Raw genomic sequence first — 15568 nt, 5'->3', positions numbered from 1 at the left:
ATGAGTATAAATATTTAAGAATATGGTACGACATATCCCAAAAATGGGAATCTCATTTAAATGCACTAAGAAAACGATTGCGGAAAGTTCAGACAGACCTGTCTTGAAAGCATATACGGCCATGACACCACCTCCTTTCCAATATGGGGCCGAAATATTGTATTTGAGTGGCAAAAGAGGGTGGGATATTGAAGAGGGAAAATGTATAAAAATGTATTGTTCTTACCCAGGTCATCCAAGATTCAGACGGTAAGAATAGAAACAGGCATCGTATCTTGAGAGGTAATTGCGTTAATAAGATTCTGGCAACACATTGGAAATGGGAAGGAGTAAAAAATAGATTGGTGCAAAAATGAAATCTTGAAGAGTGATCTGAAAGGGCAAAAGCGGTCAGGAAAACGTTAGATAGCGTATGTAGGGAACTGGGAGTTAAACTGTACCCACAGGACTTACAAATTGATGTTGTAAGGTGAGAACTGAAGGTATTAGGGAAAGATACTTCTCAAGATCAGGATTGCCAGTACCTGAAGGGGAAGAAAGTGTGAATATTATAATTAAGCCATGGCAATCTGATCAACAATTCCCGTACATAGATATATCACCCAATCACTGTCTTAGAAATGAAGTATTAAGATTAGGAATATGAATTAATTCTTGTTATGTGAATGACAGGATAAAAGGAGTTATAATGGATTCCAAAGGGAAGTGTACCTACAACTTAAGCACAAAAGCAATATTTTGCATATACTACTAGATTGTGTGAAGGGTCTCGCTGCTTGAAGATTGTTTTACGATCAATATTTTTAAAATACGGTATTAGAAACCGTGCACAGACAGTAGAATTGTTAAAATAGCATGTGCACTTGGGAGATTTATGTTTGAAGCTAAAAAAGTTTTTAAGAGTTTATAATTGGGAAATTTAGGAACCATATTTTAGGATAACATGAATTTGATTAGGAAAATGAAATAACTAGTTATCATGGTATGTATTTTTAATATGTATAAATTATCTAATGACACTGTATTATGAACATATTGAAATGCTCCTTTATGTTTAAGGATCAAGGGTCTAAATAAACATTCTTTTTGATTGATTAATTGCATGCCTGTTAACATACTTCAAGCTGTGATTAATGCACACCACAGTTTGGTGCCCCACTGATTACAACATAGCATACCACCATATGCAGGCAAATTTTCACATTGGTGTTGCAGACCTAATTATGGTGCATCCCCTGCCTCATACATATATTCTCCAGTGACACGACCAGATTTAAACAAAACAAACTTAGGATTTTCCAGTTGTGTTCAGCAGTATATTCAAACAAACATGTGTGGACCAAAAGGATTGTGGGATCCGTGTTAAGGTAGCTGTTATCCACAAAACTATGGGCTCGATTAGGATTGCGGTGATTCTGCATCCTCCGGGCCGGTGGAAGCCACCGCCGGCCCGGAGGATGCAGAATCACCGCCACGGTGACAGAAAACACCCACCACCAGATTAGGATGGCGGTGGGATGGCGTTGGGAACAGCGGCGGATGGCAGGTCCGCCCGCCGCTGATCCGCGGGATGATGAGCGCTATTTGGTGGCGGTGTCTGCAAAACACCATCAGCCAAATTAGGATGTGTGGTGAGACATGCTTTTCCGTGGCGGCTTTCCGCCGTGGAAAAGCATGTGGAACTTTGCTTCTGGGGCCCCCTGCGGGGTCCCAGGGTGAAGGGGGGGTGGGGTGCACATGGGGGTACCTATGGTACCCCCCTGCATTTACATGCACAAAGCGGCAGGCACCGCGCAGTGCCTGCCACGTTGTGCACGTAAATGCAAATCGTGCATTTTTAACCTTGCGGCGGGTGCTGCTTCAAGCTGCACCCGCCGCAAGGTTAAAGACACAGGATGTGACCGCCAGGGTGGCGGTCACATCCTAATTGCAACGGAGGGACCGCCGCTGCCCCTGTGGACGGTCCCTCCACCTCGGGGGTGGTGGGCGGACGCAAGTCCGTCCACCATCCTCATGACCCCCTAAGTTTGTATCTAAATTAAAGTTAGCCCAACAGAGCGAATCAACAAGGCCAAATGCTCAAAAGGCTCAGGGCGTTGGTCAGTAAAGCGTAGGTATTACTTACAATGTCAAGGGTCCCTACCATCTGCAGTACCTACTCAGCTTCCGCTCTCCCTAGCTTGTGGTCGCTATATACTGAGGAATACAGCTTTTATCCCCTGGCGCCAGGCCAGCAGTACCTGGTGTGGTTAGGAAGTAGACCAATGAGGTGCAGGTTTAATTATCCCCAGGACCAGCGCTGGTGCTGCTCGTGTAAGGATAATTGCCTCAGGTGCCTGAGCGTAGGTAAGTGGACAATGATGTCCATGGGTGTGCTCGTGCTGGTGAGATGGACTGAAAACACTTGCATTGAGTGCACATGTAAGAGGGTGCTCGGGCAGACCATCACATATTGTTGTGTATGTTACGAGCCCAAGGTTTCTGGGAAATATAGTCCCTCGGGGTCCAGTGTTATATTAAAAAGAATCCAGTGTATGTACATGGCATATTGTATTGCAAATGTGAACCAACAATTCACCCCAAAAATGTATTTAAATGAAAATAAGTCTTGAATTATTGTTATGACCTGAATTATAGTGGTCACTAAATGGGTATTTGCTTATTGTTGAGACAAAGAACTCTTTGTGTAGAAATTATGTAAAGTAGAACTTTGAAGGTGAACAACAGAATATAGAATGAAAATGCTGTAATAATGTCACATTTTGTTCTGTATAGGCCAGGCAGCACGCATCAGTTCATGATGGCATTCATATCTCAATATATTATTCATTATTATGTCTATTATGACATGCTGTGTTGGAATAGGAGCATGATCTTACACTGGGTGAGAAAAATATCTAAAGTCAATTCTGCTAATATATTGTTTGATAAGGAAATTATTCCCCTAGCATAGTATTGAGCCTCACTTCTGACAACTACCTCACGTTTGGAAAAAGGGCAATTTTTGACAGTATGCAATGTGACTATTCCAAGTGATTTATATAGGATCTATTGGAGACTCAGTTGATTCCATGGTATTTCATCATTGAGCCCTCTTTTTTAGTTCGCACTCTGTAGACCCATCTATCTTCTTTTTCCAGGAGTCTGCCATTCATCCCTGTGTGTGGGGTGAGCTTCTCAATGACTGACCACCTTATATCTGTTTTGTTGCGGTTCTTCTCCAGAGAACATGCTCTTCTACACTGTATCATGCTTCTACGGTCACTGATCCTGATCTTGATTTTTCTAATGGTCATTCTGATGTAGCAGAGGCCACATGGGCATGTGATGATGTATATTACATTATTGCAATTTGTGTGTGTTCTCTGTTCCCAAGGTGTTGGGAGGCCAAGGTCCAGAGTTTTTGACTGTTTGCTGAGCTGACATATGGAACAGTTTCTGTAGGGATAGTGACATGCCACCACAGGGAGGTCCCAAAGTGTAGTGTAGTTTGTAGTTCTGCTGTTATTTTCATAGGTTGCTATAGACCAGTCTGTCTCTGATACTTCTGTTTCTTTTGAAATTAAAAAGTGGATTGCTGAAGGACAACGGGTTATATGTGAGGATTCACCAATGTCTGTTCACAATCTTCTTGATAGTATTGGATGAGGAATGGTAGGTACTGACGAAGATCAAGACTTTATTGTCCTGTTTGGTGTTAATTTTTAGTAAGGCATCTCTGGGGATGTTGCTTGTATGTTTCTGTGCTCTTCTGATAATCTTTTTTGGTAGGGTCAAGGCTTCTTTCTTGAAGTCTCATACATTAGAACAATTCGTTGTGATATGTAGAAACTGCCCCATGGGCAGGATTTCTCGGAGTGCCCGGAAGTGTACTCTCTTGAAATGCAGGAGTCTGTTTGGGTCTGTGAGCTTAGCGTACAGCCAGCTGGTAAATGTAACACAATTAGCTGTAATGGTGATGTCTAGAAAGGAGATGGTATTTCTGTCTACCATCATAGTGAATCTCAAGTAGGATTTAATGCCGTTGAGTCATGTAATGAATGGTTTGATGGTTGTTTCATCTCAATGCCAAATAACAAGAATATCATCAATGAGTGGATATTGTCACTGAACATGTTGTTGGTCCAAATGTTCTCCTCCTCAAATCCCATGGTGCTGTAGGTTATCTGTTAGTGCTACTTTTGCCAAACTCATGATCCACTGGACAGGATGACCACTCCCACTCTTGGAAATAGCAACAAATCTGTGCTGACCCACAAGCCATCTTCGTGCCTGGATACTTGTGTAGAGGGCCTCAACGTCGAGGCACAAGAAGGCAAAGCATATTTTCTGTAGTGGGGTAATAGTACACTTCCTTTAGCAGGTTTCGTAGGTGCTTGGCATCCTTAATTTAGGATCTTGTTTTCGTCACCCGAGGCCATAAGATCCAATCTGTGTATTGTGATAATTGCTCAAGGATGAAGCCTATACCCAACACTATGGTTCTTCCCGGAGGGGAACAAAGTTCTTCCTTTGCGAATCTTCGGAATGGTGCAGATGTAAGGCATCCATGGTTCATTAGTTGTTAGAAATATTTGCTCTTGTCTCATGATCCACTCATTGTCTGTGGCTTCCTCAAGTAGATTCCTAGTGGATTCTTATAGACGACTGGTGGGGTCTGCCAGTAAGGTTTCATAGTTCCTCCCATCACGTAAAAGGGTGAGGCATGCCTCCTTGTATTGCTCTTTCCCTTGTATAACAACGGCTCCCCCTTTATCTGTGGGCTTGACAAAGAGATGATTATTTTTGCTCAGTGTTTATAATGCCATTCTTCATCTTCTGGTGAGATTCTGGAAGGTGTCTCATCTAGGATTCAGTTACTCTACTTCTTTTATTATAACTCTGTCTTCAAAGGCCCATCCTTCTGAGGGTATTGTGGAAAGAGGCTGATTGAATTTGGACCTTTTCCTTAAAGTCGTGTATCCACCATCTTTATTAGAGATCAGAGTGTCCTGGAAAAACACTTTCACTTGGATTTTTCTATAGAACTCAGCTAGCTCCAATCAATTTTGAACTTGTCAATCTGTATCATGGGGACAAAGCCCAATCCATTGTTAAGCACAGATAGTTCATCTGTGGAAAGGCCCTTGGTGGTAAGATTGACCACCATATCAACAGGCCACATGGGTGCGCCAATTGGTCTCATGTCCATTTCTGTGTGTTCCTTACTTCTGCTTTTTCATTCTCCCACTGGATTCTCCTGCCTCCTCATTGGCCACATCTGCCTCTCCTGTTGCCTCTTCCTACAGAAAAAGTGATTTGGTTAGAAGAAGTGTATATGCTGAGGTTGCTGGGGACTGGGGAGCGATTGGGGTCCATAGGCACCTGGGCAGAAGAACTTTTGATTAGGTGGATATGTAGGGTTAAAGGTACAACCTATCTTTTTGTCTGCGTTTGCCTCTCAATCTCTGATTGGAGTTGTCACTTGACAATTCATTAGTGTCCGAGTAAGAGGATCCTGAAACACTCATTCCTGAAAATTCTACATTAGAGTCATATTTCTTGTTATAATCATATTTGGTGAATGGATATACCTTTTCATTTTTATATCTTTGTACAATTTATTCATCTTGCTTTGCATAGAGAATTCCTTGTGTTCCAAGATCTCTTTGTTGACTTCCTTAACTGCTTTTTGTAGATAGTGATCTTGACCCGAGTATGAAGGAAGTCCTCGCTAACTGATTTCTTTTATCAGCATAGCATCTGAAAGTCCTTTTTCGAATTCCACAAACTCTACTTTATTTTTGATGAGAGCCTTAGCATTGATAAAAATTCCCAAATAATTAGTAATTTTAGGAGCAGCCATTTCCCTAGGAAGAGGGAGCATAGGAATATTGAGAGAGGCACAAGCTGTGCTGGAAATAGGTGCCGGTAAGGTGTCCTGAAATTCACACCAAATAGCTACTGATATTATTACAGTAGACCTCCTATAAAATCAGTAGGGCAAAGGCATAATGATAAGTTACCATAGTTTCACAAAGTTAAAAGCTGCTCTCTTGAATCGTTAGGACAGGGGCCTATTCCCTTAGAAAACTGTCAGGAGTTCTGGTGCACAGCGCAGTCCAGGCATGGATGTGCACAGACAGGCTTACCTACGGTGCACCAGGGGTGTAACCGCTGCATGCGTCCATTGCACACATCCCCTGTGCTTACGTTCTGGCAATTCCGCTTTATGGGCAAACCCCCGCAGGACTAGCCTGCTAAAAGTTCCCAGAAGTGGGTAGGTAAAGCATGTTTCCCTCCACTCAATCGGCTAATGAAGAGCCGCGGCGAACCGGGGAAAGGGCATAGCAGAAATGTCAAAGGTTACAATTATACTTGTGAAACAAAGTTATTTTAAGATAAAATGTGGGGTAGCACAAAGTTTCAATGTAACACCAGTGTAAAATGAGCGCGACTCGAACCGAGCAGCCTACCATCAGTCTAACCGCTGCATGTCCATTCAGACATGTGAGTTTTATGGGAATTCCCCCTGCAACACTAGCCCACTAACAGTCACCAGAAGTTGGTAAGTAAAGCTTGTTCCCCTTTGTCTCAATTTGCTGATCAGGAGCCACAGCAGATTGTGAAAAGAGCAATGAAAAAATGGAATGGAAATGGTTAGGTTTATACTTTCAAAATAAAAATAAAAAAATTATGTTGCAGCTCAACATTTCAATTTAAAACCAGCGTAAAAGGCGCTAGACCCGGATGGAGCAGCCTACTGCAGGGCTAACCGCAGGAGACATTTACTAATCCTTAAAAATGGAATGCTGGTGTGTTTGCACCTATGACAGCCAGGTAGTCCTGAGGGACATGGAATAATCCTGAAAAATTTAATGCTGGTGTGCGGCTGTGCACCTATGGAAGGCAGGGGGTCCAGAGGAAAATCAGCAGTGATAATAATCATTAAAAATGTTATGTTGGTATGCAGCAGGCAACTATGGCAGGCAGAGGGTCGGTGGGTGGAAGAAATTGTAAAAAAATAAAAAAAATAAAAGAACGAAATAACATGGATAAAACAACACAACTCACTCCATATATGATTAATATTAGAGATTATCTTTTCAGACAAACTGATTTCTGGTATTATAAAAAAAAGTCTACTTTAAAGTTCTCATCGCAGCTTTTCGTATCTGGGGCAAAATTGGCAAAAAAATTGGCCTGGGGAGATTTAACTATGACAGCCCTAGTATCTTTCACGATGCCTATGTGATTAAATGGGTCTCATATGAAGATTTTGATTAGTTTAATTCGGTTAAGTCTTTTGAGATGTTGTGTCTAGAGTTTAAGCTTCACCAGAAAAATTTCTTTAAATACCTGCAAATTAGAGATTTTCTAAATAGGAAAGGTGGTGGGTTGGCGGGTTTCAACAAGGTGGAAATTGTTGAAATGATAGTGGCCGATGGAAATCGGATAGGGGCTCTATATAGTTTTGTAAATAACTCAATCCAGGATGATTTGGCCAAGCACTCTCAGAATTGGGTGGATAGGGTCAACGCCCAACCGTGTGACCTAGCTAAATCACTTGCGGTGCCTAGAGGATTTTAATCTCTGCCAGTCTTCTGGCCCAACACCTTAACACCTGCTTCAATCTTTATATTACCCCCAGAAAGATCGCTAGATGTGGGGGCACCTCTTGGACAGGCTGCCCTAGATGCAGACAGTATGGTGTGGATCTTGTGCCCATGCTAGCAAACTGTCCGGCATTAGGTGGTCTCAAATCAGGGATCAATGATTTTCTTGTCAACAAATTGGGGATCGAAATTACACTATCTCCTAGGTGTATCATATTGGGGGTTGATGATAAACCAGCCCTACCCAATGTTGAACCTTTTATGTTTATAGCAATGGCTATCTATCGGATCTGCCCCACCACCGCATGGCTTGACCTCCCCCCCCTGTATTCCATCAGTGGTATTCTAGTCTAATCTCGATTTATTACCTTGAAAGGGCTATTTATTCCAGAAAGAATAAGAAAGTCTGGGACAAAATGTCTATTGCCTGGCTTCCTCTCAGCAATTGGGAATCACAAAACTCTACCAGGGCATGCAAGCATACCTAGACACGTGGATATAGGTGGGTTGCTTGTTGAAAATCAATTTGTTCTGCTGTACTTTATTCTTTTCTTTTTCCTTTTTTTCCTGTTTTTCTTTCTTTTTTTCTCTTATTTAAGGTTGTAACATATTGCATGAATTTGTACCTTAATGGCTAATGTCTGTTTGGGGGTTATACTGTTTAATATCAGCGTATAAAATCAAATAAAGAATATATAAAAAAAGCAAGTAAGGAGGCATAGCCACCATAAAGAACACATACAGGCCTAGAGATGCTGACTTCATAAATTAGGCCCCTCTCACATGGCATGTAGAACAAAGACAAAAAGTGGGTCATGGCAAACACACACTGGCTAGACAAAGGAGGCACTACCATTAATTCTGCAATGCCAAAAAGAAAATTAAGTGAGCTATACAAATTACATCCTCGAAAAGCTCCAAATAAATCCCAACAAAATATACTTTTTTCAGAAAAAAACTTTAAATACAAAAAAATAAACCTCACATTTTTTATTTCATCCTATGCCATCCCTACCATAAATGATGTTTTAAAACAACATCAGAAGCAGAATCAGTAGTCCCATGTACCCATGACTAGTACTGGGCCTGCTGGCAAATTTGACAAACATGACAAACATGGAGAAAATGTACTTAACTGTCAAACTTTTTCCTGTACAAAAGATACTTTTTTTAATGCAAGTAAATAACAAGGCCCCTACTGAAACTCCAGGCCACCCACCACAATAACACCACAATAACATTGAAAAATTAACTTAAAATATGAATAAATACTGGTACATGCACTCTATCAAACACACAAAGTCCCTAAATCCAATGGTATATATGCAGCAGGAAAAAATAGTGATCTTCCACTTCAAAGCCCAAATGAAAAGTGATCAGGAGATGGACAACGCACTTCGAGGAGCTTGCTGGCCAGGAGCAGGAATTTCCAGTCTCTGGGGCACTTACTTCTTTTTGGAAAAAAAATTTGAATAAAAAAATGCTTCTTGCACTAAAAAGTAACCTGAATGGTCTATCGGAGTAAAATATTAGCTGGAAAACATATCAGAGTAGATTTATCTGCATGTCGAGTAGAGAATCTGCTCAAGGTGCAGCCACAATCGCTCGCACTTGCCAACATCATGAAAATGGCGCTGGAAGGCGCAGTCGCAACTAGAAACCATGCTAGCAGCAGGCAAATCTCATTCACACTCGCAAGTGGCTGGAAAGTCTCTCTGGGTGCCTCTCATGGCAGACTTTACTGAGAACTCCTTGTTACACGCGTAACTCGGAGTTCCAGAATTCCTCCAACTCTGTGAGTGGTGTGAATTTTTCCACCCAGGCCTAATTCAGGAGTGGTCAAAGCTTCCCTTGCACGTGATGGGGCATATCGCCCTCCTCAAGATGATGATTCTCCCTAACTTTCTATAGATATTCCAAGACTTCCCACTCCCAATTCCCCAGTGTTGGTTCCACACACTCAAGTGCATTCTCGGATCCTTACTCTGGTTGGGCAGTTGCTCTCAAATCATATTCCCCAATGGTTTGACATCCTAGATATTCCCCAATTTAATGACATCCTAGATATGCTATAAGGTGCTCCGATACCCCAAGCCCTACCCGACACCACTTGTGTGGTCTTCCTTTATTGGAGATCCACATTGAGATTCCTGGGCTGGAACCACAGATTGACTGGGATGACTCCCCTTTGGAGGATGCAATGGCTCCACCTCTCAGCCTTCCATAGGTGGGATATGATAGGCATCATGGATACATTTGGATGGGAAAAAAACATTATGACTCTGAGGCCTACTGGATTGCTATATTCTCAAACAAACACAATTCCACAAATATTTACAGCTATGCCATGTCCTCATAGCCCAGTTCCAACACAATACTAAAGTCCCTGAATTTAGACCACTAGAGGCCAAAATATTAATTGGCACCATTTACAAAGGCGTCATATTCCAAATATATCCATTGCTCATTGCCAATGCCCTACATAGTTTTGACAGACTTCAACACAGTTGGGAGTGCTGGATTGGCGGACTTGATGAAGCGGATTAGAAGAAAGCCAGGCTAGACCCACGCGTGCCGGCCATCTCCACATGTCTCTGGTTGATCCAACTAAGTTACCCAGGCACAAAATGCCTCACCCCAATATGCATACATCATGCCAGCAAGAACCCCCAACCGGCCTGCTTCTGCCATTCCCCAGTTGCAGTATATTTTTACCATCTGGTTTGGGCCTGCCTGATCATTTCCGCATACTAACAGCACATACAAAGTGAGCACTCCGAAGTTTTAAAGCAAGACCTGTAACTAACTTCCAGAGTGGCCCTGCTAGAAGTGATCAATGAGATCAGCGCCACAGGGCTGACGGTATGCTCCTGGGTGTTGGCACATTGGTTACTAAGCGAGCCATTGCCCAGAGATGGAACTGCCCAAATGCCCCATCCCAGGAGGAATGGAGGTCAGGAGTGGACTTGTGTACTCAACTGGAAAAACCCATCTATACTGCATGAGGCTGTCTGCAGAAACACAACAGGATATGGAGAAGGTGGGAGGGTATACTATGGATGAGACATATTGCTTATAATATGAAGGTGATGTGCAGATGTAATTGTTCTTACTCGGAGGATTTTAAAACTTATTAAAAAAAAATATTAAAAAAGTGTTTGTGCCTCTCCCAAAAACATGGTAAAATTGGCCTACACTTGATTGGTACATTTAATTGACCTGTAAATCCCTAGTAAAAGGTACTACATTCACCCAGGGCCTGTAAATTAAATGCTGGTGGTGGGGTACAGCCCTCACTGTGCCACCCTCTAAAGTAGCTTTTCAAAACATGCTTTATGCCTGCTACTACAGCCTCTATACTGTATTTTCGACCACCTGGCAAAAATTCATTTTGTGCTAGGCCTAAACCATCGTTTTAATACTTATAAGTCATCCCTAGGGCAGGTTCTAGTAACCCCTTGGGCAGGGTGCTTATAATGTAAAATGTAGGACATGTGTGTCTACATTTTACACGTCCCTGCAGTGAAAACCCCCAAAGTCGTTTTTCACTATTGAAAGGCAGGTTCTCCCATAGACTAACACAGCAATGACTCTGCTGTTGTGGGTTGGGTATTGCCTCCAGATAGTGAGATAAAGGAAACCTAAATTTGAGGGGAGATGGTCTTCCTGACAGGATGACTGGGATTGAACAGTGGCCAACTCTGATTACACTTCAAAGGGCCTTGGCTGCAGAATACACAAAGAAACCTAACACAAGGCCTGCCCTTGACTTTGTCAACCTAGACAGTTTGGAGCTAGGACCAGGTACCTGCTCTTCATGCAGAACATGACTGTCTATGATAATAAACCAATGTGAAGCTTCAGTGATGAGTGGCTCCACATGCTACAGCAATGACCGTCTGTGACGCTCGACCTGTGTCTGACATCAAAAGCCTCCTCCTCACAGCTCCTACCAATGCAAATAGTACCCTTGATGCATGAATTGAGAAGGTAACTGGTACCTGTAGCTGACCAGTGCTCCATCTCGGTCAGTCTAAGCTTGTGACTTTCCTTCTGTCCAGGGCGGCCAGATAACGTCATGTGGATCATATGCTTCTTAGCTCTATTTTCACATGACATTTTAAAATGTAATATCTCTGGTACCGCTAATGGATTTTTCTTGTTTTCATGTCATTTTATTAATTTGACATGTACTTTATTTTCAAAATTGGTTTGAGATTTTTCTTGGGTTGTCTTTTCACTTTCTTCACTTTAGTGCTGCATTAATACTTTACAAAATGCCTCCAAGTTAAGCCTAACTGCTTTGTGCCAAGATGTCAAAAGGTTAAGCAAAGGTTATTTTAGTGAATTGCTATGGTTTACCCTGGAAAGGATTCTCTTTATTATTGGAGCGGGGCTTCCACCCCTCTGAAGCAATAACCCAATTTCATACAAATCTCTTTACATGCACCTTCCTATTAGGTGCACCCTCTGCTGTCTTTTGAGGTTTCTCATGAGTATGTTTGCCAATGGATTCACATTTTGATGAGGAAGAGCTCTACTTGAAAATTCACATGTTCTAATTATGGGAGTGTCTCTTAGCCTTTATAACGTCTGTGACCTCATTAAATCGCAACTGGAAGTCACAGACCCCTAGCCGTTTCCACAATTCGCACCTCAACAATAGCACACAAACTAGACAAACAATTACACACTATACAAACTTACCTCATTTACTTTCCGCTGCAATTACATGGTTTAATTTGAGACCTACTACAGAGCAGTATAAGACCCAAATCGTATTCACAACTCAATGTGTATTCATGTGAATTTAGAGGTCTCAACAGAAGTGGTGAGACAAAAGTAGTAACTGTGACATTAGCCTTGACAACCGCAGGGTAACGGTGGATCTTGGTATGCACAAAGCTGGAGGTTATGATGGATCTTTGTGTCAAAAGGTCAATAAATCAGTGATTGCATAAAACCTAGAAGACCAGGGTATATATTACAGTAGTGTCCCGGGGGTACAACAGGTGTTTGAGCCCGCATTGTGCACCCTATGGGCACCTTGGTATTACAAAAGTGGCTGCACATCTTGCACGGCCCCTTCTATAATACAGATAGCACTGGCCCACATGTAGTGCCAGTGCTATCTCAAAAGGGCATTCACACATTTGTTAGAGTGCAATCCAATGCAAATAAGGGAATCTATTTGCCTCTGTGCCTGTGCCGTATTACGGATGTGGGGAAGAGGCAAACATGCCTTTAGGAGGTATAATGAAAGTGTGCAATAAAAAGATGGACAGCCCTCTGTAGGGATGAAAAATGGTCTCATTGACTCCCCGGGTAACCCCTTACAGATGGCAGCAGTGTCTCACTGCCAAAAATAGCCCGGGCATGGCGGCTGCACACCCTCCCTCCCATTAATGAAAGAATGTGACCTGAGACACTATTTTTATTTTTCAATCCTGTTGGACTGTTGCAGGATTGTGACCAATAGTTTAGTTTATTTTCTCAATGTTGGTACTCAGTATTTTTATAGCTTCAGGACAGAGTACTAAGGTGCTGATTTAGGTCTCAGAGATGGGTTTCTCCGTCACAATGGTGACAAATATCCTGTCCGCCAAAATATGAATCCAATTATATCCTATGGGATTTATATTTCGGCGGGCAGAATATCTGTCATCATTGTGACAGAGTAACTTGAACTAATTCATGCCCTAGGTCCCTGAGTTCTCTAAGTTCCTGCCAGCAACATTTTTGCACATGTTGCTATGAGTCAATCAGAGCTATTGCTTCTCTGACTTCTGTGGGAATGAGATGGCCCAAGGGACAAAAGCTCCCTGGGCCAATCAGAGTGAGATCAAGGGACTCTGGCAAAAGTCCCTCAAACCCAACCATCCGGATTTACAAATATTTTTGGACGTTCATTTCTCAAAAACTAACTCCTCAACCGAAATACACCAAAAAATGAAAAGCAGTATCTGTGGATGAAGATCTACCTTCCTGGAACATTTTGTGTAATTCAGTTCTGCAGTTTTTGCGGTAGCGCTTCTTAATGAAGTCTAGGGAGACGCGTGCAGGATTTTCGATTTTGGAAACCCCCATTTTTCTCTGACACCACTTGATGGATCACCTGGAAACTTTCCATGCACAAGCTAGTTAAAAAGTAGCTCCTTTTTGGGATGTTCAGTGGAGATTTCTTCACAGGGAGTCAAAGTTATTAGCAACAACAGCTGACCAAATTATAACTACTCAATGGGGACCACCCTTGGGTAGTTACAGGTAGGATTGTAGTTCCATAGTAAATGCATTGTTTGTGCTGCTAATAACTTTTGGCACATTTTATGAATCTCTATAAAACTGTAAAAAAATTGCTACTTTTTTTAATGGAGCACATATCTTGAGACATAGCAAAGGCATATCGGGCTACCAGTCCCTACAATTTTGCCAAGTTTGGTGGAAATCCATTTAGCCGTTCGGGCTAAAAGTGAAATTGACCGCCCTATTGAAGTTAACATGGGGAAAACGCGTTATGGGACCCCCCTTTTATCTCGGCCCCGCTTGACGAATCCCCCTCAAACTTTCAAGGAAGGACCGGAACGCCGCGAGGCTATTTTGAGGAAAGGTTCAGGCAGATTTGTCAACCGGCGCCAAAGTTATTCCAAATAGAATTTTGAGATTTAACATTGAAAAAAATCCTAACTATAACTACCTACCACCAGTAGGTAATATATATATATATATATATATATATATATATATATATATATATATATATATATATATATATATATATATATATATATATATATATATATATATATATATACATATATAAATACATATCTATATCCCATGTGGGTCCAGTAAAAGCCCACCCACATCCACCTTTCGGGCTGGTGCAAAAGACGGGTATGGGTCCTGTATTGATATGTCAGAGTGGTGCCTCACAAATCAGTGATGCACAAGGAAATTCTACTCAGCTTTTCACTTTCAAATGGGTTTGTTTACGATATTGTGTAATTGACCTTCACAGAACTCAACTGAAACATCCAGAAAATCAATCCTGGCCCATGAAGATACAGGTGTTGATTTTTGGATGCTTCAGTCGAGGTCTATGAAGGTCAATTATACACCAATATGTATTGCAAAGAAACAGAAGGCAACTGTATTGTGCATGCAGACAGCCACCACACACAGAATCTCAAGTGGAGCTACCCTTATAGTGAGCTGCTAGGAGCTAAACTCAATTGCAGCACTGATGCCATATCTGAGGAAGAAAAGAGAAGGATGATCTTGCGTTTCAGAGCTAGGGGTTACCCATCCAAATTTTTGAGAAAGGCCAGTGAATAGGCATCTAAGGTTTCAAGGGACACTTTACTTGTGAAAAAGAAAAAGAAGGGTGAGGGACAGGAACCAGTGAGACTAATTCCCATGTTTAACAGTGAGAGCCAAGAGATCAGGAAGGTAGTTGCCCGGCATAGGCATTTGATTCAAAGTGATTCTGTTATTGGCGAAACAGTTAGTCACATTATGTGATGTCCTGGTACACAATTGCATGATATATACCTTCATCATGGTCTGGATTTTCTCTTTATTACAGAAACGTGCCTAAAAGATTGGGGCAGGTTTTACTATCAGGATACTCCATTCTCAGACAGGATAGGATGATTTCTCAAAGCGATGGGCTGGCAATCATCTTCCGGGACATCCTTCATTGCCAGACATTTGATTTAGACTACTTGGAAGGGGCAGAAACCCTTGGATTCTGTTTCAAACTTAGATCCTCCCTATCAATAGCAGTAGGGATCATTTACTGTCCCCCTGGGCCAAGTACCAGCTTTTAGCATCTCTAGGCTAAACTTTAGCCCCCCCGGTCCTCCAGTATGCCAACTTTACTATCCTAGGAGAGTTTAATCTCCATCTGTAATGTAAAAGCAACCCATATTTTGTCAAATTTACGGATACGTTAAATACACTTGGGCTTCATC

Source organism: Lissotriton vulgaris, chromosome 1_1, assembly GCF_964263255.1.
Source record: "Lissotriton vulgaris chromosome 1_1, aLisVul1.2, whole genome shotgun sequence".
Classification (NCBI taxonomy): domain Eukaryota; kingdom Metazoa; phylum Chordata; class Amphibia; order Caudata; family Salamandridae; genus Lissotriton; species Lissotriton vulgaris.
This window is presented reverse-complemented; position numbering follows the sequence as displayed.